The sequence below is a fragment of the Vespula vulgaris genome, chromosome 9 (genome assembly GCF_905475345.1).
Source record: "Vespula vulgaris chromosome 9, iyVesVulg1.1, whole genome shotgun sequence".
Taxonomy (NCBI): domain Eukaryota; kingdom Metazoa; phylum Arthropoda; class Insecta; order Hymenoptera; family Vespidae; genus Vespula; species Vespula vulgaris.
Window position 1 is genome coordinate 7,658,275 of NC_066594.1, and position 26,726 is coordinate 7,685,000.

General features: G+C 39.7%; 1 protein-coding gene across 3 annotated transcripts in view; it reads left to right on the forward strand.

The window, feature by feature from the left end:
- The window catches only part of LOC127066242 (leucine-rich repeat and immunoglobulin-like domain containing-NOGO receptor-interacting protein 4), a 241,189-nt gene that overhangs the window by 1,856 nt on the left and 212,607 nt on the right, over positions 1 to 26,726 (forward strand). The gene's annotated exons all lie outside the window — the stretch shown is intronic.

A 26,726-nucleotide genomic window follows, 5' to 3' on the forward strand; every position in this document is an offset into this window, starting at 1 on the left:
GAAGCTACGTACAACAGAAACGAAACGTCGATGCTTGTTTTCTTTTCTCTTTTTACGTTTAGATCGTTTCCGATTGTAAATACAAATGATTAAGAGGCGAGACCTCTCGACGATATATATATTTTCTCTTATCTAGAGAAAGAGAGAGAGAGAAAGAATTTAATCGATAATCGATCGGACGTCTCGAGAGTGTTGGATAAACTTTTATCGTGAAACAAAAAAAAAAGAAAATTAAAAAGAAAAAAAGAAGATTAAAAGAAAAAAAAAAGAAAGAAAAACAAAAATGTATAGTTTGCGTTAAACCAATTCTTCTCGTTTCTTTAATTTTTTCTTTTTTATTTTTTCCAAAGCTATTTCTCCTCTCTCTTTCTCTCAAACGTTTTTCACGTAAATCTCCACTTATCGTCCATCTTCGTCTCCCGCCTTTTCCTTTTAAACAGTTTGTTTGGAACGCTATCTAACATGCTTTTCTCTCTCTCTCTCTCTCTCTCTCTCTCTCTCTCTCTCTCTTAAAATCGTACCCAAGCTAGCAACACGGAGTTTATCCGAATGTAATTCCTTGCTTGATTTTAAAGTACATATTTCTTTTGTTTTACTTAACTTACATTTAAAAAGAAAGAAAAAAAAAAAGAGAGAGAGAGAAAGAGAGGAAAAATATATATATATATATATATATATATATATATATATATATAGCCACTAAGTACACAGATATAATGCGCCTTTTACCGTACACAAGTTTATACGTCGTATTTCCTGTTCGTTCGGTGCCCGTAAGGTTTCTTTCCTCCTAAGGCCACGATAAACATTCTCTTTCGCTCCCGCCAGTGGATTCTGTTCTTGTTGCGTTTCTTCTCTCCCTCTTTTTCTCTCTCTCTTTCTCTCTCTCTTTGTTTCTTTCTATCACCCCTTACCGAGTCCTTCTTTCTCTCTCAATCTTTCTTCTCTCTCTCTTTCTCTTTCTCTCTCTGTCTCTCAATGCATGGTCTCGAGGCTTTGGTAACTCGAGCAAAGGTAAAGAGAAAGAACGATAGTAGAAATACATAGAATGCAGACTATAAGCGGAAGAAGAACTATTATGAGCTTTTCTACCACGTTCTACTCGATTTTCTTCTTCTTTTCTTCATCTCTTTTTTTCTTTACTTTCTTTCTTTCTTTTTTTCTTTCTTCCTTTTTTTTTCTTTCCTTTTTGTATATACTTATTCGTTTACAACAGACCGCGATCTTACTGCGGCGAAACGTCTACTTACTCTCGTTTTCATCGTAGGGATTACTAGCGTGAAAGAAGAAAAAGTAATCGATAAGAATAAATCTTCTTAAGATTGTAACGATTAGACATTAAACGTCAAAGGGGTCTTTGAATAATTCATTTCGATGAGATAATTACGTAAATCCAATGCTACTCTATCGTACCTTACGTAATAAAAAGTTTTATCGTAGTAAAAAAGACGAGGAAGGAGAAAGAAAGAGGTATATTCTATACCAATATATAAATAGATATATAAATATAAACATATATATATATGTATGATGTATGTATGTGTATATTTGTGTATATCGCACGTATCAAGTTGTACACATTGACACGTATTCAGTCTATCGAACTATTAAAACCACGTAACCGTATCCGTGTCCGTTCAAAGAGATCGGTTGATTGTAAGAGGAAAATAGGAAGGAGATATCGGTGAGTTGGTTCGAAAATCGAGAAGAGAAGAGGAAATCTAAATGCGAGTTTAAATTATTCCTTTGGATCTTCGGACTCTCCTCCTCCACCTCCTCCACGTCGTAGTCGGTGACGACGATGGCGATCCTTCCGTACGAGATTAAAGCCGCTTTCGATAGACCACCGAGCGGTAATCAAAGGTGTCAGACGCAAAGGGGAGAATAGTATTTCAAACGGAGGATAGGAGGCCATCGTATCGGAAGTGTCAAACGCAGCGAACGGAGGTTTACACAAAGGCGCCAATGACGAATCCGCCATGGCAAAGGAAACGCGACACGACGAACGAACGAATGAACGAACGAACGAACGAACGAACGAACGAATGAGCGAATGAGCGAACGAGCGAGCGAATGAACGAGATAGCAAGCAAGTAAGCAAGCAAGCAAGGTAGGTAGCTAGCTAGCTAGCTATCGAGGCTCGATCATCGCTCTTCTAGATACGCGGATATTGTTCGTTCCAAGAGACACCGATCGACAGTACGAACGAATGAGAGAGAGAGAGAGAAAATAGACTTATCGATGTGTCCGTTCGACTCTTCTTCGGCTCGTTAAACTTCGATCGTTTGTCGAAGCTCATCTCTAGATAGCATTTCTTGCGGTCTGCCTTGGAGATCTCGTTTGGTTACACGTTCCGATCCCTTATTTGCCTTTTATACGCTTCTTCGGCCATCTTCTTTCGATTATCCTGGTAAAAATGAGAAATTCAAAGTTCCGATAACGAACGTAATGGATAATCGAATGTAACGATGTTTTAATCGTTTTTTATTATCGTTATTGTTTACCTATCTATCCATGTTTGTATGCATAAATGATGTTCGAATTATGCATTATGGAAAAAGAATTTTATGAATAAGAAAAAGAAAGGGGAGAAAAAATATATCCCATTCTAATAATCGAATCGTATGTAACGATAAACGGTAGTTATTTCGAGGTTTAAAGACGGAACGGAGTAATTTGCTTGATGTAATAATTAATTGCCGAATCAAAGCACGTAGACGATGAATAGGTAGATTCCCTGCTCCGATAATGCCGTGAGTGCGTGGTATGGTTATTAAGGCCGTACCCTGTGCGATATGTTTCAATATAGTCGAGATTAAAAGAGAAGGTCAAATAGCGACAGGTGTTGTTCTAATAAGAACCATATCTATGTATTTATGTATTTAGGTATGTATGTATGTATGTATGTATATATGTATTTGCGATCGTTCCGACCTAATTTTTTTTATTCATTTATCTCTTTCGAATCTATTTACTAATATCTATTATTCAATCAATCGAGTATTCATATGTGTATGCATTTACGATTGTTTCGACCTAATTTCTTTTATTTATTTATCGTGTTTTATTAATTTTTTATTTTTCCATCATACGCTTTTCGTTTATATATATATATAAAGAAAAAAGAAGTTATCACATTCGTTGAAAATTACTTACGATCTATCCGATTGGTAAGATCGATAAGAAAGAGAGAGAGAGAGAGAGAGAGAGAGAGAGAGAGAGAGAGAGAGAGAGAGAGAGAGGAAAGAGTCACACGGCGAACGCGTCTTTATTTCGAACACGACGCGCAGTTGGTTGTTTGTTTAGTCGTGCAAAAGCCAAAAATAGAGGCAGCTTGGTATCGGTGATTCTTTTCTTACGAGCCGTACGCGTTCGCATTCGAAAGCACGTAATCCTTAAATTGGCTAGGGAAAGAGGAAAGGGATCATACGGCGAAAAGTCACGAGGAGATTCGTAATATAATCGATTAGAGTCGAAGATTTTTTTTTTATTATCTTCTTTATTTCATATATTTTCCTCGATAACGATCGTACAGTTTAAGCAAAATTTTGATCGATCGATCGATCGATCGATGAGGATCTAAATTTCTAAGCGCACGTATTGAATCATCAAAAGAGAGAGAATGAGAATGAGAATGAGAATTTTCCATCGAAAAGCGGAACGTGCTTAAATCGTTTCCGGTAGTCGTGCAAGCTACATAAGAGAAGGAGAGAAAGCAAATACTTAAAGTTACTCGTAAAGGAGGATCGGAAAAGGAAGAAGAGGAGAAGGAGGAGGAGTTGGAGGAAGAGAAGAAGAGACAGTCGGGTCTTACGCGATTACATTTTCAAATTACCGTACTGCCACGTTTCCTTCTTAGTTTCTCTAAGTTTGTTTCTTAACGGTGTATAATAATTATGGCGTCTCGTTACGCACCGAGTCTCGAGGCGGCGCCTTCGGCGAACTTTATTAAAGCGCGGAGAACGACGTTAGCGTTTTCCTCGGCTGCTGTTGCTGCTTCTTCTGCTTCTACTGCTGCTACTGCTGCTTCTGCTTCTGCTGCTACTACTGCTTCTACTGTTGTTGCCGCACGCGTGCTGCTTTCTCTGCTCTTGCAAGGAAATTGCCTCGTCTTGACGGAAATTTCGCGATCGAGCTATTCTCTCTCTCTCTCTCTTTATTTCTATCTCTATCTCTACCTTTGCATGCTTCTTTATATTCTTCGATCTTCGAGTTCGATCGTAAACTCGATCGTTATTTATATTTAACGTTTCCGTATGAATACGTCTCGACTTTATCTTTCGATCGTTTCGAAAGAGTGTCATTGTGTTTCGTTTGGAATAACGGTGACGAATACACGATAAGAAATCGTTTCTGAGAAGTAGAGTCTGGCTAAAACGACGAAGGAAACCCAATGGGGAGAGTTAATCTCGACTCGAGAATATTTCTTATCTAGACTATTCTCGATAAATCAGATTAGAGAAATTATTACGATTTTATTTGTAATGTCTACGGGACGACGATAAGTTTCGATTTAATCGATGATAATCGATATCATTACTCCGTTTGCATACGTTCCTTCATTCTGTTTCTTTAAGTAAGTGGTTTTCTGTAAGAACGAGTTATATAATATAAATAATAAAAATCTCGAGAAATAGAGAATAAAAATCTCGATTTGTTGAACAGTCTTATCGAATAATTGACGATTAAATCAGCGAGTCGTCTATATATTATTTTTCTCTCTCTTTTTTTTTTATGGACGCGACGAACGCTGCTATACATTATTTATATAATACTTTTTATTAACGAATTCAAGGTCGATCAGACTTATTCATTCTTACTTACGTGTCTACTTTGCGGAAACGTTGTAACGAGAATCGCGAAACGTTATGCAAAAGCGTGAAGTAAAATACTGTGTAGACGTTGTTGATTTGTATGTAATTAGTCTTGTGAGATAAGGCTCTCGTCTTAATACGTAGAATATTTTTTCTTTCTTTTTTCTTTTTCTGAAGAAGGAAAAGAAGGAAGGAAAAAGAAGAACGAAAAGTAGAAGAAAGAGAAAAGAAAAAAAAATAGAAAAGGAACTATTAAGTTACTTGGAATGTTTCTTATCTTATGTTTTGTCGAACGATAGAAAGAAAAGGAAGATGGATGGATAGACGGATGGACGTTAGTCGTGAATCGAGTCAAATTGGAGGCAATTCCTTTTGGTTTTCGTTCCGCCGTCAGCGATAATTTAATTAACCAAGTCTGAACGGTCGGCTTTCTTGCATCTCGCTGTCTCTTTATTTTCATGACGATCGTAAAGAAAATAAGAGAAAGAGAGAGAACAGTGAATTTCAAAGTTTGAAAATGACATCCGAACGCACGTCATGTATGGATAAAAATTCGAAAATTTTATGGCATCCACGTAATGTCAAAGTCAGCAGGTGCTTCTCTAGAAGGCAGGGCCCCCTTTGAAATATGGAGGAGGAAAAGTAAAAGAGAGATAAAAAAAGGGGGAAGCAAGATTTAAAAAAAAAAAAGAAGAGAAAAGAGAGAGAGAAAAAAAGAAAAGAAGGCAAAGAAAAAGGAGAGAAAATGAAGACGAGTCTCTCGTGTATGGAGCTCGCGTATCAACGTCCTATCAACGTCGATCACTCTAGCACGCTTCTACATTTCACCGATGTAATTTAATCTTGGAATATACCGCGCACTGGAGGTTGCATTAATCGTTTTACCATTTAGCCGCGTTAACTAGGTAAAGTGGCTGAACGATAAGGGATTTAACATTTTCCGGAGGTTCTCACCCTTTTAGCATAAATAAGGCGAAAGCTAAAGAGAGAGAGAGAGAGAGAGAGAGAGAGAGAGAGAGAGAGAGAAGCAGAAAAGCGAAGTTTGTCGGTCGGTTCGCATAAACTCCGAAAAGTTCTTTCTCGGTTTGACGTTTAGCCGTGCTTAAGGAGGAGCGCTTGAAAATATTGCAACGAGCTTGAGCTTGGCAGCTTCTGGTGCCGTTGTGTTGCCGTTGTTGCTCTGCTAGAACGCTGAGAGTTACTTCGAGCATGTCGTAAGACAGCAGGGAACCCTACCTATGCGAGAATGCTCGACGAGGACACGCTAGACCGGTACTACCGCTTTTTCCCTTGCCCCCTCTACCCTTTTCTCCCTTCTCCGTCCACTATTACTTTCTCTCTTTCGTTCTCTTCTCGACTTTGTCTGTCTCTCTTACTCTCAGCCATTCTCTTCGTGACCGCGACATCAGAAAGACCAACCAGCTAGCCAAGAAGGCACCGTACTTGCCTTCAACACGGACACGTTTTCTCGGTCGTGCAACCACGATCATTCTCCTTCTCTTCTTCCTTTATCTCTCTCTCTCTCTCTCTCTCTCTCTCGGTCTCTCTCTGTCTGTCTGTCTTTCTCTATCCCCCCCCCCCTTTCTCTCTTTCTTCTTCTTTCCTCTTTCTCTCTTTTTCTTCGGTCCCGATGCAACTGCAACGGACACGATGATCGAGGCGCGCCTTTGAGACTCGCCTATACTCGCATTACTCGAGCCGCTTTGGAGAAAATTCTAACGAGTTTTGGCGCCGTGCCAAATGAACCTTTAAGAAATTCCCCTTTTCTCTCTCTCTCTCTCTCTCTCTCTCTCTCTCTCTCTCTGTCTGTCTCTCTGTCTGCGTGTGTATCTATCTGTCTCTCTTTTACCGAGCAAAAACGCGACTAGCCTTTTCGGCGCACTTTTTCTCTTTTTTTTTGCTCCTTTTTCTATATTTTTTCTCTCCTAGATTCCGTTTAATCACCAATAAAACAGAACCAGCAACTATAACTTTCTTTTTGAAGTAGGTGAATAGCCGATAAATTTCATGCGTTAGATAGAACAGATCATAAATTCCAAAGAGTTTCGAATTTTAATTCTTTTAAAATAACATTAAAAGTATTATTTATCGAATGTACAAATGTCGATTTTCGTACAAACGCGTGAAATATTTCAATAATTTTCAGGAAAAGATATATGTATATATGTGTGTATGTATATATATATATATATATATATATATATATATATATATATATATAGACGTATCATGGATACTTATCCTTCAAGCTTTTACCCTCGATCGCAATTTCAACGTCCACTTATCACGTCGATAGATATGAAGAGCCGTCGGCGCGTGTTCGTAAAGAAGAGAGGCTTACGAGAGAGAAGAAGGAGAGAAGAATAGAGAGAAGGAAGGAGAGAACTCGAGGAGGCGTAGGTGGTGTCTCGAAAGAGTGTCGCGTCAGCGCTATGTCGGCTCGCGCGTGAACCACACGTCAGAAGTCAAGGGTTAAAGAAAGTGTAACGTCGACTAGGTCGGACTTTAGATCGACGTTATTATTGTTAAACGCTCGTTCTTTCTCTTTCACATTCTCTCTCTCTCTCTCTCTCTCTCTCTCTCTCTCTCTCTCTCTCTCTCTCTTTCTCTCTCTCTTCAGCAAAGAAAGAAAGAAAGAAAGAAAGAAAGAGAGTTGAGTAGCAAAGTTGTGTCGTTTAATCTTCTTCTCCTTCTCCTTTTTCTTTTTCTTCTTCTTATTCTTCGAGCGAGAAGTTACATAACTCTTGTAGCTTGGAAACAGCTTTCGAAGCGTTCTGAATGACAAGAAAGATAGAGACAGAGATAGAGCACAGAGAAAGAGAGAGAGAGAGAGAGAGAGAGATAGAAAACCTCGTAACCTAGAAAACAGCTGTATAAGAGAGTCCGCGGAAATAATGTGGACGTATGTCGGGTTTAACGTTTCTTTAATTTGCTCTCATTCTCTCGAAACTCTCTTTCCGACAACGGCAGACACGTTTTTCCTTAGCTCTTCGCTTTCCCCGAATCCATTTCTCTGCGGGCGTGGTACTTTGTTAAGTAGTTCGGTCGTGACTCCTCTCTTCCTCCGTCTTAATTACCGTACTTTCGGCTATTCGAATCGACGAGCCGAACCGAGCCGTACCGAGCCGTCGTCCCGAGCCGAGTAGTATAATAAAATAATGAAAAAAGACGACGAAATCTGTTGGAGAACTTTCTCTCACTTTTACCCGGACGCTTTATTCCGAGCGAAGAAGAAGAATTATCGGGCAACCTTCGGCGATTTAAAAAAAATTTTTTCTCTCTCTCTTTTCTTCTTCTTCTTTTTTTTTTTTAAGAAGTAGAAATGTTAATTTATTTCTTTTAATGGTGTGGATATTACGTTTGAACTCGACTCGAAATTTTATGACACTTTACTTGCAATCCAGACGTGAAATAGAGAGCACAGGAGAGAAAGAGAGAGAAAGAGAGATAGGAATAGATATCGAATCGACGAGAGATAAATTCGAATCTGAATGCTCGATACGTGAAATCGTCTGGTTTGGAATCTCGTCGAGATTTCGATCGTCGACGAAGATGTCAAGAGCACGCGAGAATCGAGTGCTTTCGGAATTCGCGCCGTTCTTCATTCCGATTTTCGCGCTCGCACGTTTACTCCATGCGAGTAAACGAGAGAGACAGAGAGAGAGAGAGAGAGAGAGAGCGAGAGAGAGAGAGAGAAGGAAAAGGGACACGCTCCCGTAGGCACGCGAAAAGCTTTGAATGTGCGTGTCACTCGAAAATCCCTCGGATTGACAACAGATTCGTTCGCGACTCGTTCTGTCACTTACGAGAGGATAAATTCTCTTGCTTTTGTTTAACTCGTACCAATCACGATCCAATTTACATTGTGGATAATTATTCATTAACGTTTCCGATTAATTCCCAAATCGATTTTCACACGCTTGATAGGAAAGAAGAAATAAGAGAAAATAAATGGGAAACTTTTCGAGACTCGAGAAATCTTTTTTTCTTCCTTCCTTTTTTTTTCTTTTTTTCTTTCTTTTTAGTTAATTCATTATTACAAGAGAGAGAGAGAGAGAGAGAGAGAAAGTGCGAGCTTTCGATTTTATCCCATATAACATCGAATAAAACGATCGAGATGGATGGATTATGAAAAGGATTCGATGAAAAGGTAGTTTTTCTAATAAGAAGTTCGCTATTCGATTTCTTTTCCCTCTCTTTCTCGATCTACCGCGGTAGGTGGGTAGATAGGTACGTAGGTAGGTAAGTACTTTATGTATTTCATCCACGTTCGTTGCACGGCAGCCCCGCACACTTTAGCACATCGTACCACGAAATGATTTCTATCGGGCCGAAAGAGGAAATTAATCAGGCTTGAATGGAAGTTATTAGAGTTCATCGACATCGAATTCGTCCAAAGGGTACAAAGGACTTGGGGCTTTTCCACGATTCTATATTGCTTTCCTTCTGCGCCTTGTCGGGTTAAGAGCCGCGGTCTTACGGAAAGAGAAGAGAAAGAGGATCGATGTGGATGGGGGAGTAAGTAAGAAGGAACGTTTGAAAAATTTGAATGGCTGAACTCCCGGAGCTCATAAATCTAGAACAATTCTACGATAAAGGAATTCTCTCGTTCTTCTCTTTTATCGGTTACCCTGCTCTTTCCTCTTTTCTTCTTCTTCTTCTTCTTCTTCTTCTTCTTCTTCTTCTTCTTCTTCTTCTTCTTCTTCTTCGACTACTACTCCTCCATCCCTTCCCCGCGATCTTACTCTTTCTCTCTCTCTCTCTCTCTCTCTTTCATTTTTTCCGCTTTAGTTCAAGAGCTTTAATATGATTTTGTTGCCTCGCGGATATGGTGGCGCGCGAAAAGTTTCGTCTATGGAAAAAGCGCAATTAGCCCCTCGCGACATCCTGCTCCTTTAATTAGCTTCTTACCGATAAAAACACTTCCGACGTTCCAGAAACGTCGCTCTTAAAAATTTTCCAAAGTCCGAAGGCTTCGATGAGTGGCTCTCTCTCTCTCTCTCTCTTTTTCTTTCTTCCTTTTTTCTTCTTCTCTCTCTCTCTTTCTTTTTCTATTTTCTTTTTTTTTTTTGAACAAAGTTTTACGAAGGTTGCGTTTATTAAAAAAGGACAATTTTACGACGGAATTAGCGGTTGGAAATCGACGGCACATCTTTGCGCTCGTTCGAAAGCTCTTTCTCATCTTTTTACGTATAAAAAAAAAAATAGATTGATAGATAGATAGATAAAGAGAAAGAGATTCGCGTGGTAAGAAAGCTCTTAGAAAAATCGTCGGGAGGTAATGAGGTGAGAGTACCGATCGGAAGATTCAACCGGATTACGAAATATTCAGCTCGCGAGAGGAAGAAGTTGAAGAGGAAGATGAAGAGGTGACTTTTCGATCGACAACGATTCCTGCCTATCGTCGGTGCGGATTTAAATGCGACCGTGCGATTATTGCTTCCCCAAGTAATCCTATCCATCGAATCTCGACGAAAGAGAGAGAACGAGAGAGAGAAAGAGAATACACAATAAATATAGAGATGGTAGAGGAGGCAAAAAAAGAGAGAGAGAGAAAGAGAAATATAAATAAAAAGACACTCGACGAGTATATCCGAGAGTATTTCGAAGGAAATACGGATATTTTCGCGAGCTTGGGGGAGGAGCCGAACGGCTGGGACGAATCGTTGGAATATTCTAAACCCTCTTAAAGAGAATCTATATCATGCTTAAGTTATACGTATAGGAAACTATTGCGCATGTGTGTGTGCATTTGTACACGCACACATATTATATCTTACAATAGATGTTTTTATTTAATATAGTGCTCGTTTGTATAAAGAAAATAAGATATAGAAAAAGAAAACTTTCCGAGTTCATTTTTATTTATTCAGTTACACGTATTACACGGATGTTTATTAAAGTATATAGGAGTCATAGTTCATTGGAGACACGTGCATAACAATCGGAGGGAGTCCACTTGCCCGTGACATATGACACGACGTGTTCTGTCTGGGCGACGTGTCCCTCCAGTCGTCGTACTCTTGCTTTTGCTCTTTTCCTCCCTCGTGTCGACTCCCACCCAACGTAGGCCGACATATCATATTTTACTTTTTTTTTTCCCCCATTTTTTTCCCTTTTTTTCCTCCCCAACCGCTTCCTCCCTCTTCCCCTCGCCCATATATATTTTTTTATCTTCTTCTTTTTCCCTTCCTCACAAGCAATCTAAAGCAAAAGCAGGAAAGTACTTTCTTCTTTTTTTTTTCTTTTTCTTTTTCTATATGCCTACGTACGTATATACCTACCTATCTACCTACCTATCTACCTATCTACCTATCTACCTAGCAAAAGTACATAGGTACGTACTTTTGAACTCGTTTATCGTGCGTGCAAACGAGACTCAACGTCATCGGCATCGGCAACAACCCTTCCAGTACTGGAATTTGCTCATTAAATGTATTCTAACGCGGAAACTACTAGCACGTGGATCCTTTGACTTTTTAGAAAAGCTTTGCGCGTGCGTAAAAGCGATCCCCTCGACGCGAGACCACCGCGAGAAACTAAAAGCGTGTGTCTGCTTTTTAAAGAGTACTACAACTCCCTCTTTCACAGCTTCTTTTCTCTTCTCTTTCTCTACCTCTTCTTCCTCTTCTTTCTCTTTCTCCTCTTCCTCCTCTTCCTTCTTTTCCTTCTTCTCTTCGTCGCACACCGTTTACGACTTGAACTTTCGGTTAAAGACTCCTCGTTCATTATAGCAACTCGTTCCGACGTGTGAGGTCAGTCTCGTTAGTCTTAAAATATCGATGCCGTTACTTGCAAAGTGCCACTCTCCTTTTTTTATACTTGTTTTTGTTTGTCTTCTTCTTCTTCTTCTTCTTCTTCTTTATTTCTTTTTTTGTGTTTTCTTTTTTGCACGAAGAAAAAGAAACGCATCTTCCCTGTGGTTGCTCTTGTATTCGTAAGCTCCTTGGAAAACTCTCGCATTTTGTAAAATGACAGAAAGATAAAAAGGAGTCTGAATAGTCTGTGTTTATGTGTGTGTATATTGTATATATTAATGTATACATATATATTGTATATATTAATACACACACACACATATATACAGGATCTGTATGTAACGCGACGATTTCCTACACAATAAATGTTACATAAAGAAAAAAAGAGAAAAAGAGAGAGAGAGAGAAAGAGAAAGTAGAAGAAGAAAACATAGGTTAAAAATAAAACGACGATATCTATCCAAAATTCATGGGATCTTTAGAAAATTTGGGATTTTCGTGAAAACTTCGTAGAAAGAAAGGGGCGGATCTACGCGCATCTCAAATATCTCGTAAACTCTGGTCGATAAATATATATGCGTTGTATTTCCTCTTTGTATTCTCTCTCTCTTTCTCTTCTCTCTCTCCCTCTCTCTTTCTTGCCTTTATATACCATCCCGATTCAACCTCCTCCTCCTCTTTCTTCAAGCGGAAAGTATCTCGTGTGTCGATCTTCTCTGTCGACCGCAGATGTCCCGCGGCGTTATTATTCCCCTTTCTTTCTTTCTTTCTTTTTTTTTTTCTTTCGCTTGTACGTTTGCGAACAAGAGAGATGCCTTCCTCGAATACGTCCCGCGACACCGCAGGAGATACCGTCGAAGAATTAACTCCCCGACGATACTTTCATCGTTGAGAGTAGGGACGAAAGTAGAGTGATACGAAATGTGAAAGACAGAAAGGGAGAGTGAGACACAGAGAGAGAGAGAGAGAGAATAAGGGAGAAATGTTTCGCAGAAAAGAAAGACGGCCGTCATCGTAAAGAAATTTCGAGGAGGCATTTCCGTTCGTTTCTAACGCGAAAAAAGAAGCACTCGTTCTGCTGTCTGGCTGACGCCTTCCCGACGCGATCGTTTCATTAAAAAAAAGAGAGAGAGAGAGAGAGGAAAATTCGGATCGCTCAATTATATCTTCCAGCGTTTTCCTACTGAATCCTACTTCACGTATAAAGGATTCATACGTTTGCGGATTATTTTCCGTTTAAGGTGATATGAATTTTCCAGTTCGTTTTAATATCTCAACGCGCTGCAATTTCGAACCATCGTCTTTTAAAATTCTCGTATTCAACTCTCTCTCTCTCCCCTTCTTTCTTTCTTTCTTTCTTTTTGTACTTTTCTTTTTTCTTCTTTTCTTTTCCCTACCGTTCTGGTTTTATGAATCGTGACAGCGTAAGAGTAATGGCACGAGATCGCCAAAATTACGAGCTCGTTCCTCGTTCCACGTTTCCAACGTTTCCTTTTTATTTCGATCGTACCGATCAGTACGAGAGAGAGAAAGAGAAAGAGAGAGAGAGAGAGAGTTTAAGGGCAGAAGCCAAAACATCGTTTTCATCGTGAAAAAGTAGACGCCTCGTAAATATTTTTCCTAAGTATTACCACATAAGTAAGCCATTGTCTTCGTCGTAGAGTTCTTTATCACTCTTCGTTATGACGTTGATATCGTTTGCGTTTTACTCGGTCCCGCGCACGTAAGTGTTTGCCACTTCGATGTCGTCCTTTCATTTCCTTCCTCGTAGTCGCACCGTACCCACTTTCGTTATTCGCTAAAGTCTGAAAAGAAATCGCAGGGGATTACGTGACCGTTATTCGAGCTTAAAACGCTTTATAGGCCAGCGACACGCGAAACTTGTATAAGTAGACGTTTCTTTAGATACGATCGTATATGTATGCATGTATCAAGCGATAAAGCGATTTATGCAAAGCCCGAAAATAACACACGAAACTTCCTCCCCTCTTTCCTTCCTCCTCCACCCCTCCTCTACCCCCTCCCCTAGCTCCTTCGCCCATCTACCCACCCGCTCGAACGTAGATGATAAAATTATCCTAAGAAAAGGAGCTACGACCTATCGTCGATTTTCCCAACGCTTTTCAAAGAAGTAAAGAATTCGAGTGCGAGTGAGTGAGTAAGTGAGAGAGAGAGAATGAGAGAGAGAGAGAGGACGTGTCGACGATAGATCCAGAATTGGTTGCTCTACTCAGGGCCAACGTCCGCATCTATCGGGTGCGAGTTCAATAAAGCGTCCGAGCGTTTCGTGACCGGTGTCTCAGTCTCGCCGACCACCTGTCTCCACCTCTCTCTCTCTCTCTCTCTCTCTCTCTCTCTCTCTCTCTCTCTCTCTCTCTCTCTCTCTCTCTCTCTCTCTCTCTCCAGCTCGTTCCTCTGACGACTGATTGCGAGCACATGCCACCTATAACACGGCTGTCCCAGCTATTAACAATTTTGGCACGACTCCCAGGAGGTTGTCCTCTCTCCCTTTCTCTCTCTCTCTCTCTCTCTCTCTCTCTCTCTCTCTCTTTCATCCTTTCTCTTTCTCGTTCTTTCATTTGTTCGTTGTTTCGTTCGTTCGTTCGTTCTCTCTTCTTGTCTCTCCTCTTCTCCCAAAAGTCCTTTCCCGATTCGTTCGCCTACTGTTACGATACGATCGGCCAGATTGCGGCCGTTGTACAGTTCGGCCATCGGAAATATGTGCGGCCCGTTTACTTGTTTATCGAGCCTGGAAAACCGTTTTATTCCCTCGAAACATTGCGATCGTTCTGTCGGCGCTCGTACGGTTCTTCCTTGTCCTCTATGCTTTTCGCGCTCGTTACAATAAATTCGTTCGTTCGTACCCTTGCCTCCTACATACGTACATACGTACGTACGTACCTATCTACTACATACGTCGTACAAACGTCCATACATATCGTTGTGTATATCTACGTAGCTACTACACTAGCTAGCTAGCTGCTACCTATCTATCTATATACATATATTCGCGAGGAACGACTGCCGATTAACCGACGATCCAACGAACACCAGTAAAATATACATCGACTCTCTACGATTCATTTACTCCTCGAATCGTTACGATTTATTTCGATGGTTTATTTTCGATAGCTGACGGACGGTTCGTCGATATGCACGATTTAATGGATGGCCAAATATAATCTTCTTTTCTTTCGAATACAAACGACCATCGAACACTGCCCATATAACGTAGTAGACATAGATATTTATATGTATATATTTATGTATCTATGTATATATATATATATATATGTATGTATGTATGTATCATACAGATAGATAACTACGCGCTGTAGTGATATACAAAATCACATTTTGAACCGTGGCATTCTAGCAACTCCTCTCAAAATCAATGAATTCCGATGACGAGAAGTCGCCGCAAATTCGACGAAAATCTACATCTCCCATCTGATAGAAACGTGAATATAAATTTTCTACCCGTCTTCTCCGCACTTGGCATTGTTTCGACCCCTCGTGCTCGTAACATTCGACCGCGAACGAATATCGTTTTGGCGATAGTACGACCGCAAATTACGCTACTTTAATACTTAAAAAGCGGACATTATACATAAATCGTTCCGAACCATTTCCTCTCATTTCTTCTTCTTCTTCTTCTTTTTTTTTTGTTCGCTCGTTATTCTTCTTCCTTTCTTCTTCTTCTTCTTCTTCTTTTAAACGAGAATTTTCTTCGACTTTGCGTCGCATTCGTACGAGTTACATCGTATCTGAGTATATATATATATGTACAATTGGGGTATAAAGGGAGTATTGGGGGATGATAGAGGGGAAGAGTTATTACGTTTTTTCGATGAGAAACGACGATTCGTAGTTGTCACCTTTGGAATAGAAAAGAGCAGAAAAAAAAGAAGTAGAAGGGACATCGACGTCCATCGTCGTTTTCTTTCTCTCTCGTCTTATTCGATCGTTCATATATAGAAAGGGTTGACCTAGGTACACGATTTTCTACGTTTCTTCTATAACGTGAACTTTTTACCTTTTCGTAATATCTATGTATGTTCCCTCTAACTTTTTGCATATTAATATTATTTGAAATTACTTTTAAAATTCATTTACAGAGAGTAGAGAACGATCGAGAAGAAGAAAGTTAGGAAAGGTACGAAAAAAAAAAAGAAAATGAAATAGAAAAAGAAGGCAAAAAAACAACATTTTCATTCGCTGCAACGAAACTAGCTTGTTACAAGCGAGTAATTACACGAAATATAAGCAACGTTTCCAACTTAATGAGATTTTTCATTCGGGGGAAACATCGAGATCGACTTCTGCTCTTACGTCGTTTCGCGACTTTCGAGAGAACACTTCTAAGTTTCGAGAGAGAGCAAGAAAAGAGAGATAGAAAGAGAGAAAGAGAAAGAGAAAGAGAAAGAGCTGACTAAGTAAAAGTCGAGAAGGCGAACCCATCGACACTATCTTGTACGAATCCAAGCTATTTCGAAGGAATCACCTATCGAATCGATCGACGAATGGAGCTCGTTTTCCTTGCTCTCGGGTGCTACCAAATTCCCTAGGAATTCCCTTGGCACAGTGCTCACGAGATATTGACCTCGAGAAGAAAAATTCTTTTAAATAAGACCTAAGATATCTTATGTATGTATGTATGTATGTATGTATGTATGTATGTATGTATGTATGTATGTATGTATTTTTCGTCTCTTCGTTCCTTTATATCGTTCGTCGAATTATCGTCTACGAGTATATAAGAAAAAAAGAAGAAGAAAAAAAAAGAAAAGAAAAGGAAAAAAAAAAGAAAGAACGATCCTCAAGAGAAGATACAAAAGTAGAAAGTTCCAAGGATTCATTTACGAAATGTTTTTGAAACTCGTCTTAGATACTAGAGTCGGTTTGACTTTATTTAATTAAAAGTTGAACCCCGGTGCCTCGAGGTTGTCGACACGATGATCGTTAATCTGCCAGTTGGTATATAAACTTCGGTGCGTGACCTAATATTCCGTATGTAATAGAACGAAAGCAGAATCTGGTTGGATGCAGTAACTACTCTCGTTGCTTGTATATAGACGTAGGTATGTACGACGTACGTACGTTCCGCTTATTCCCTTGTGTTTTCGGTCAACGATGACGAATACCCTGTAACACGTCCTTGTTTTTGGCAATAATAATAATAATAATAATTATTATTATTATTATCACAATCATTATTCTCTCCTTCTCTCCATCTGCTTAAAACCCCTTTCTATCTCTCTCTATTTCTCTCTCTATTTCTCTCTCTCTCTCTTTCTCTTTCTTCTCATACACTATCTTCAGATCTTTCTCTGTTCAGTTCGCTCCTCCAGCTAGCGAAACTGCGCGAAATTAGAGCTTGGCGTTGGTCCAACGTAACGACTTCATCGTTTGCTCTACGCGGAAGAAAATATTAGTGGCATTACTCTTAACAAGGCGTGCCCGGTTTATATACCAACGACGACGACGACGACGACGACGATGACGACGACGACGACAATTAAATCCCACCTCCGGTTTCTACGTCCTCGTCGGCTCAACCCTCAAACTGTCCTGCCACCATCTACCCCGCCCCTGTCACCCATCCCCCATTCTGTAGCACCTCGTAAAATTCATTCGTCGTACTTCGTCGATATATAATTTTACGTCGCGTGATAGGAACGCATATAAATGGTGTATACGTTTGCGCGGGGGACTATCGCCCTCTCTCTCTCTCTCTCTCTCTCTCTCTCTCTCTCTCTCTCTCTCTCTCTGTCTCTCTCTCTCACATTTACTCACTCATTCCCTTCACAGATTCCAGCTTGGCGTGCTGCACATTTTACATGGCAAACACGTTGCCTCGATATGCAACGATGCAAATATCGCGTTCGTCGGGGCTTCATGATATTTCGAAGAGGAAGGATAAGCCAGTGCTTTACGAGCCACTTTATATTCGTGATTGATAACCATTGTCACAAACTGTACGCGCTTTTCCTACCACCGTGTCACGTTTTCCCCTTTCTCCCCGCCCTTGTCTTCGTTCTTTCTCTCTTTTTCTCTCTCTCTCTCTCTCTCTCGTTTCTCTGTCCCTCGCTCATTTTATATATTTCTTTATATACACACACATATATATATATACATATGTTAAATAAAGCAGACGATAAATGTTGATACGCCAATTGTGAAAGGTAAAATTATTGTCGCTTAAAATATGCCCTAGTTTTCTTCTTTTCTCTCTCTCTCTCTCTCTCTCTCTCTCTCTCTCTCGTTTTCTGTACTTTCGAAAACGGTCTATGTAAATACATAGACATTTCGAATAATTTCGAAATATGTTGAAGGATTTCAACGAATCTTCGAAACCATCGCACTTCTTTGCTTATAGTGAAAGCAACGATGGGGAGGATTTTACTCGCTCGTACGGTCGAAATGATCGAACGTCCATAATGTTAACCATGACATCGTCCTTCTAGTCCGAATACATGGTTGTATCGTACAACACCACATTTAGTTTTCCATTTTCATAAGCGAACGTCGACATCGGTGCGGACAATACGCTGGTAACGTTTTGGCATTACCGATAAGAACAGAAAATTTACATATCATTTTGAAAATGGACCGTCGAAATAAAGTATCCGCGGTCGTTTCCTGACGATTTTCTCTCGACTTTCGCCTCGAAATTATAGAAAACCGAGCACGAATGATGAAATCAGAGTGAATGAATGAATGAATGAATAAGTGAATGAGAAAGAAGTATACACACACACATATATATATATGTTGGAGGGTTTCAATTCGTCCCATACGTGTCCTATTTGAGTACGGCAATCACTTGAAGGAAAAGAAGGGAAAAAAAGAAAAGGAAAGAAAAGAGACGAAAAAAAATGATGGGCGCAGATTAGAAGGTAGGTTCTACAAATAGGTAGACACGTATATACTTACCTACATACATTGGCGTATATACGTATGCAAGTTAGAGATCTCGAGTCGACGTTCGCTATCGAGGTCGGCCTAACCGAGTTCTCCTCGTGTCTCATGTCGCAGACTCTACGTATGTACGGACAAAAGTCCGTTTTGCTGCAGCGAGAGAAGAGTCGACGAAGGCGTCAACCTTTTTTTCCTTTTTTTTTTTTTTTACCTCCACGGAGATGCTGCGACGTTTCTAGGATTCTCGTCTCTCTGGATCGTCAGAAGAGGCCTCACTCGTTCTCTACATCTCTTTTTCTCGAGAAGAGGAGGACAACTAGAGAAAGAGAGAGAGAGAAAGAGAGAGAGAGAGAGAGAGACAGACAGACAGAATGAGAGAGAGTAAGAGAGAGAAGGAAAGTCAGTACGATCTCCATTGTTAACAGGCGTCAGGGGCTGCTAGGATGCTACTCGAGGAACAAACGCATACTTGTCTCTCTCTTCTCTCTCTCTCTCTCTCTCTTACGCATGCATTTTCTCTGAATATATGCTTACCATGCGCACAAGAAAGGAGGACAAGCTCGAATCTCTTACGCGTCCTTTTCCATACGACACATCGTATTCCGTTTTACGCGTTTGCTTTCGCACCTATCGGATGGAGGACTCGTTTCAAGGTTTTACGCATCCACGTTACGAAAATAGAAGTAGTCAGAGGCGGCCATGTATTGCGACTTCTGTTCGGTGGAATCTCTCTCTCTCTCTCTCTCTCTTTCTGTCTCTCTCTCTGTCTCCCCCTACTCCCTCTTCTCGTACTCTCACTACTCACCCCTGAGTTTCTACGTAAAAGCGACATTAATTACAAACGCGGATGAGGGTCCAAGGGCGGCAGACCGTGAGCTCAAAAGTTTGCGTTCCCCGAGCTTGTAATTAACGACATTTGTGCGCCATTGTCGGCCGTTTCAACAGTGAAACGTACGCGGCCTCTTTCTCTCTTCCGTTTTACTCTTGTCCTTCCACAAGAACGAGAAGAGGGAGGAAAGATAGCGAGAGGTATGTAACCGTCATTGAAGAGACGCATACTTTCCTTTCTTTCTCTCTCTCTCTCTTTCTTTCTTTCTTTCTTTCTTTCTTTTTCTTTTTTTCCTTGGTCGAACACGCTTTTTGTTCCGTCGTTACTTTTTCTTTCATCAGTTTCCGAGCTCCTCGGCGTTGGCAGTAATTTAGCCGTGGCACGAAATAAACCGGCGAGCGTTGCCTTGACTACTCCCTTGACTACGGACATTTCCGTGAGTTTCCACGGTTGCGTTTTTATCGCGTCTGTATCGCCGCGTGCTTCGTTGCAACGACGACGTCGACGACGACGACGACGACGACGACGACGACGAGAACGATGAGCATTCTGCTGCTAGTGCTGTTTTTCCTCTTCTTCCTCTACTTCCTCCTCCTTCACCTCCTCTCTTCTTCTTTTTCTTATTTTTCCCTGTTCTCCTTTCTCTCTTTTCATCTTCTTTTCCATTCCCCTATTCTTTCCCAGATGGTACAATTTTTTGCTAGTCCTGCATTAGAAGGCATGCGTTTTACGAGTCCCGCCATTTTCCACTCGATCTGAAGTAGAAAGGACTGAAAACGTTTTTATTCTCTTGGAATCCATGATTTTATTGATGTAGAAACTCGCGCGGACGACAGAGAGAGAGAGAGAGAGAGAGAGAGAGAGAAAGAGAGAGAGAGAGAGAGGGAGAGAGAGAGCGAGTGAGCGAGAATGTCACCCTCTACTATCGCTGCTGCTTCTGTTAGTGGTAGTAGGCGGTATGCGTTTTAACGGGACGAATCCACAGGTTGATTTTTGCCGACGTCGCTTCGCGAGATAGAGAAAAATTGGTAAAGGATTCAGTGGTAAATTCGTAAAGTCAAAGTTAACAAAAAGATAAAAGGAATATATATATATATATATATATATATATATATATATATATACACACACGATTGTACGAGCAGTTTATTTTTATCGCGAAAAGCAGAACGATATTCTTACGATGTACGATCGAGAGTAACGATGGAATTGATTTTTGCTTTACTCGAAATAAATCGTGAATAGAAACAAAAAAAGAAGAAAAAAGAAAAAAGAGAAGAAAAGAAAAGGAAAAAGGAAACAAACAAACAAGGAAATACTCTTCGAAAAAGGATAGAGATTTGATATCCAGCTTGAAGTTTTCCCAGGATCACGAGGGAAGAGCGTGTTTTCATTGAGAACTGAAACGCAGTAGTTGCAGCTGCCTTTGCCCAGACAACAGTTATACACGGTGTCGTCATCCTCGTCGACATCGTGGCATCTAGTTTTGCATTTGCACAATACTATACAAATACAAATTTTAACAAGAGAGTGAGAGTGTGAGAGAGACGAAAAGTGAGAGAGGACAGAGAGAGAGGGAGAGAGAGGAGCCTTCGGGCGGCTGTACTTCTAGTAATTCTATTGTGTTGGTGGAGAACGCGAGAGAATGCGGGTTTGGTTGGTAGTGAGTGCGCGCAAGCGAGCTATCGCTAATGGCGAACGTCGAAACGGTGTTGGGCTATCGGTTGAGTGAATACGTGCGTATGTACGCATGTGTACGAGTGCGTGTGTGGGTGTATGAGAGAGAGAGAGAGAGAGAGAAAGCCGGTGGCACTCGGTTTCTACGTCGAATGTAATATCGAACGTACCTTTCGACGTAACCTCCTGCCATAACCCGTGCAATAAAGTGAACCGTTACTAATTACATATCCTCTGTAGTCGGTTAATTATCGATAGCGATGGACGGATGAAACATTAATCGTATAACGCTAGTGCGTTGCGTCGGAGTTTAATGGGAAAGTCCAGAGACCATAATCGAATACTTGACATTTCCTTGATAGGTATCCATATCCATAAATCTTAACGTTTTACGAACGATGGATAGATTCTCTAAATTCGTTACGTCTGATATATCAAATTTCAAGCAATGAAATCTATTGTTATATTTATATAGTTAATAGAAAAGCTATACTTTCTTTTCTATCCTTATTTGAACGAGCAAGGTAAGTACGTACCTACGTATCTACACTATTCGGCAAATAGCTTAAGAAATGATTCGGATCAACCTTTCTATTTCGATAAAGAGCGCGATATGGAAGGGTCTAGTACGAAACGAATCGAGTATTCTCGGAGTTTTCTCGCGAGATCGATCGGAACTCGAATCAAAGTGATTCTTTTGAAAGGACGGAGGTGGTAAGCGAAATTGGCAGTTTGCTGAAGCTTCCCTCTCAAACTTTCATCGGTAGACGTAGAAAGGTATACTTTCTTTCGACGTGTTTCGAGATCTTTTCCAACTATTCGTAAAAAGACGAGAAATATATATATATATATAAAGAGACAAAAGAAAATATCCAAGATCCACGTCCAATTTCGACAAACTTTTTTAATTATTCTTTAAATTTTGTAAGTGCTCTACATTCCCTTGGGAATTTGATGTTTCTCCAATGTGAAACGAATCGGCGAATAAACGATCTTCTAATCTCGTTTTATCAACGATACGTGTGCGATTTTTCTTTCTTTTTTATTGTTTGCAAAAAGAAGAAATAAATAAATAAATAAATAAATAAATAAATAAATAAATAAAAGAAAAGAAAAGAAAAGAAAAGAGAGAAGTAAAATAAGATGCCGACGTCGAAGAAAACTTAACTGCTTAAGCGATATCACTTTATCGTTTCGTTGAAGTAATATCGTTAGACGCATAAATTTTAATTAACGACGTATAAGTACGACTTTACCGCAACGAGGTGTTACCCATGGTAAATGGGATGGTTGGTTACTCGTGGTGGTTTCTGTTGGTAAGTAGAGAAACGAAAGGGAATGGAAGATTTACGAGGTTAGACAATATGTCGTAACTTTATCGTCTTAACGATATTATTCGTCATCGAATTCGATTTATCGCGGTAACGAGGTTACAACGATTCCTTTGAATCCACGAGAAATCGTACGAATATAATTTGATAAAGAGTTTATAATAAAAGATCTCTTTCTTTCTTTCTTTCTTTCTCTCTTTTTTTCTTTCTTTCTTTCTTCTTTTCTTTTTTTTTTTTTGTTCTTTTCATTTATTTTATTTATTTATTTCATTTTATGCCAAATCGTTTACGAAAAAGAGAACAATTATTTTTAGTAGATAATGAAATAAGCGAAATGAACAGGTGAATTTGTTTGTCTCGCGATTTTAAGTTTAAAAAAAAGAGAGAGAGAAAGGAAAAAAGGAGTAATAATCGCGTTTTTGTTTTTAACGATAATGAGACATCTCGTCATTCAAAATGAATAAAAAAAAAGGAAAAGAGAGGAAAATACACACACATACACACACAGATATAGAAAAAATGAAAACGTTACATTTTGCGGTAGGGTGCATTGTCGCATAGTAGTTGAAACGCTTTGCTTTTTACAGTAATTAAACGTTCGACGGGAAATTTTGTGAATTTTAATAAACTCGTTATAACGTCGTTGTTATTTTTCTGTTTCTCTCCCTCGATGACCGACTTTTATGTGTATCGACGTTACGTAATGAAATATGATCGAGCGAACTCGTATTTGTTTAACAATAAGATAGATACCAACGGCGATTGCGCTTTTTTGTTTTTTTTTATTATTCTAATTAAATGTTTTTTGATTAAATTAAAGCTTCGGTATTTTTATTTCTATTTTTATTTTCTTTTATCTTTTTTTAATTTTTTTTTTATTATTATTTTTTTTTTATTTTTTTTTTCCTGTTCCCTTCACTTCGTCGTAGATAAAACGTTACGTAGGAAAAATTGATGATCCAATTAATTACGTTATCTCGCAATGATCGTTCGTTCTCCGTTGTAATATATATTGTAAGTCGTCGAATTTTCTGAAAGCGAATAATAATACATGAATACGTATACAACATATATGGGTATACATTAATATTGATAGGCGATCGTTCATTTGTTTTCGGAAAATGTTTACATTTCGAAATTAAAGCTTGCAATTTTAATGATGAGCAGGCAAAAGGGAGCACTGTGGGGATCTATATGTTCGTCCATTAAAAATCCACCCCATACTCTAACGTAACTTATATATATATATATATATATATATATATATATATATATATATATATATAAGTACGTATGTGCGTGTCAGGCTTCCGGCGATTTTTTCTTTCTTTTCTTTTTTTTTTCTTTTTTATATTCATGAAAGAGCGAATTCTCGTTGTCGTCTCTTTTGCGAAACGTAGTCCGGGGAAGTTTTTTGATGGTATGGTGTTATCGCCGAACCATGTAACCCAACAATAACGATGTCGTTTTCGTCGTCGTCGTCGTCAAACTTTACGTGTATAAAAACAAGAAAGAAAGAAAGAAAGAAAGAAAGAAAGAGATAATAAATGTTGTCTATTCGCACGATACGCATCATGTACGAGCGAGCTTTCGCGAATTCTTTCTCTTTCGTTCGCAGACGAGAAGAGAGAAACGATTCGTTAATTCGATCTAACGACGTGTGATCGTGTTGTTCGCAGGGAAACTAGTCGTCGAACGCTTAACAAGTACATTTCCCTATGTATATGGAAAATAATCCATGGAGCTTTTATAGTTGGGGGAGATTTCTCATCCGTCTTCATTCCTCGCGCATTCATCGGATTCATTTAAATTTCCAACGTCGAGAGACGAGAAATTTTCATTCCGTTTTCTCGAAAAATCACATGGCGAACGATCTTCTAAATTGCTATTTTAAATCTTATTGTATATAATTAGTAGATTAATATCTTTGACAAGCGTCCGCCTTTCCACCGAGTCCCTAGATGACTAAAAGTAAATAAGTACATGCGTGTAATTGTATTCTAAATTTACTGTCCGTCTTTGTATGCGTTTCAGAATATATAATACACTTGTCGAAAGACAGGTTGTTCCATCACTGTCTCCGTACTATTTCTGCTTTCTGGATTTCCACGAAATGGAGTACGTTAACAGTAACGCAACCTCTACTACTACCGAGCCGAGCATACGGTATGGTACCGTACGGTACTTTTGCTAACTTCGTTATACCGTAACGCGTTTGCTTTCTCTCTTTCTCTCTTCGCTCGCTCTAAGCCCCCGCAACGCTCTTCTCACTCACCGGTTTCTGCATTCGTTACATCGGTTTGCCTTCGTAGACCTTTCTCCATGGGTGTGGACCATCTAGCAGCATCACCAACGGGACTTTCGTTCTCGTCAGTATGCTAACGCATTCCCCCGACCAACGGTATATCCAACCAGCGAGGTAGGTGCTGGCTGGCGGGAGGTCCGGATGATGGTGATAGAGGATGAGGATGAGGAGGAGGAAGAGGAGGGAGAAAAAAAGATTAGGTAGGCAGATAGAGATGGATAGATGGAGGAAAACGAGGGGTCCATCGCGAACCAGGAACAACCAGGGAGGATGGTCTACGTGGTGGTGGATGCTGCTACGAGTTCTCCGTGGTGATCCAGAAAGGGATCAGAGGGTGTGAGAAGGGAGGGGATCTCCAAAGGGGAGTATCGAAACAGCCTCGGCAATTTCTCGGCACTGGCTCTCGTCATTGTGCACGCTCGGTTATACATAATACATGCGAATATTAGTACGTACCGGCGGGACGAGTCTTTTGACGAGGCTGAACGTCGTTAACCCCGCTTTCACGTGCGCGCACGCGATACTAGGTGCGAGGTTTATGTAGTAAAAAGGGTGGCGGAGAGAGGCAGGGGAAAAAAGAGTTTGATGATACCACCGCCGATGCTGTTGGCGAAGAACGAGATAGAACGAGTACGCCCGCACGTTTCTTTTTTTTTCTTTTCTTTCTTTTCTTTTTCCTTTTTTTTTCTTTTTATCAACCTTCTTCTCTCTCTCTCTCTCTCTCTCTCTCTCTCTCTCTTCTTCTTTTTCCTTCTTCTCGTCCTTTTGTTTTTTACCCCTCTTGATTTTTTCTCCTTCCTACTTTCCACCCTTCCTTCCTTCCTTCCTTCCTTCCTTTTTTTTCTTTTTTTTTTCTTTTTTTCCGCTAATTTTTCTCCCCCTCGCCATTTCTTCTTCTTTTTTCTCTCTCTCTCTTTCTTTTCTTTTTTTTTCCTTTTTTCGGCAGACGAGTCGACTCCTCTCTTTTGCAGGTCTCTCTCTCTCTCTCTCTCTCTCTCTCTCTCTCTGTAGTTTTAATATTATGGTTACATTTTCCCCCGCGGGATAATATCGTCGGTACAAAGTGGATATCGCTTCGCTTCGCTCGGCCCGGTGACTTTGAAAGTTTTAACGTGGACGTTGTAAAATTCTGCTGTACCGTTCGGCTTTCTATCTTCTTTTCTCTTCTGTCTTCTCTCTCTCTCTCTCTCTCTCTCTCTCTCTCTTTTTCTCTATTTTTCCCTCTCTCTTGCCCGACACCTCTATCTATCTACCTATCTATCTATCTATCTATCTATCTATCTATCTACCTATCTATCTATCTATCTATCTATCTATCTAACTTTCGTTCATTTTTCTTCGCGTCTTGTCTAAATGCGAATTGTTTCATATATGTACAAAGAATCGTAACGCGTTCATAGGCTATATTGCCATCTTTTTTTTTTTACTCTTTAATCTTCTTTCTCTCCCTCTTTCTCTCTCTTTATCGTTCATACATGTGCATCCTACGATATATCCCAGGCACAGACAGAAAGATTAATAGAAAGATCGATAGATAGATGAATGGATGAAAACGCGTTTCTCATTCGACCGATTGTATTTACCTTGATCGTTTTTTAAATACTATTTTAATACGAATCAACGTGTGGAGATTTTTTCCTTTGTATTTCGATTTATCTATCTCTTTAGGTTAACGAAAACTATTGGAAATATCTACGGCGAGTCCATACGCACACACGCACATACAGACTATATAAATATCGCTAACGTCAATGTAATATTTCAAGCGTTTCGTGTTTCAAAACTTTCTGTATGTATATTGGGAAAAAGAAAAAAGGAAAGAAAAGGACAAAGAATATGGTGGCAGGTGTTTCAGAAAGGTTTTCGAAAGCTGATCGACACGAGACGGGAGAGATGGGTATCTTTTCAAAGAAAATAATGGCGAATATTCGATACTTATTTTTTCGAATTTTCTACAAACTTTCATATTATATCGTATGAGTAATGAGCTCGTATGAAACACGTTTTATCCGACTGTTAGTGATTAGAGGAGAAACTTGATTAGAGAAACTTGATTATGTTCACTCCGTCATCAACATATTTCAAAAGAAA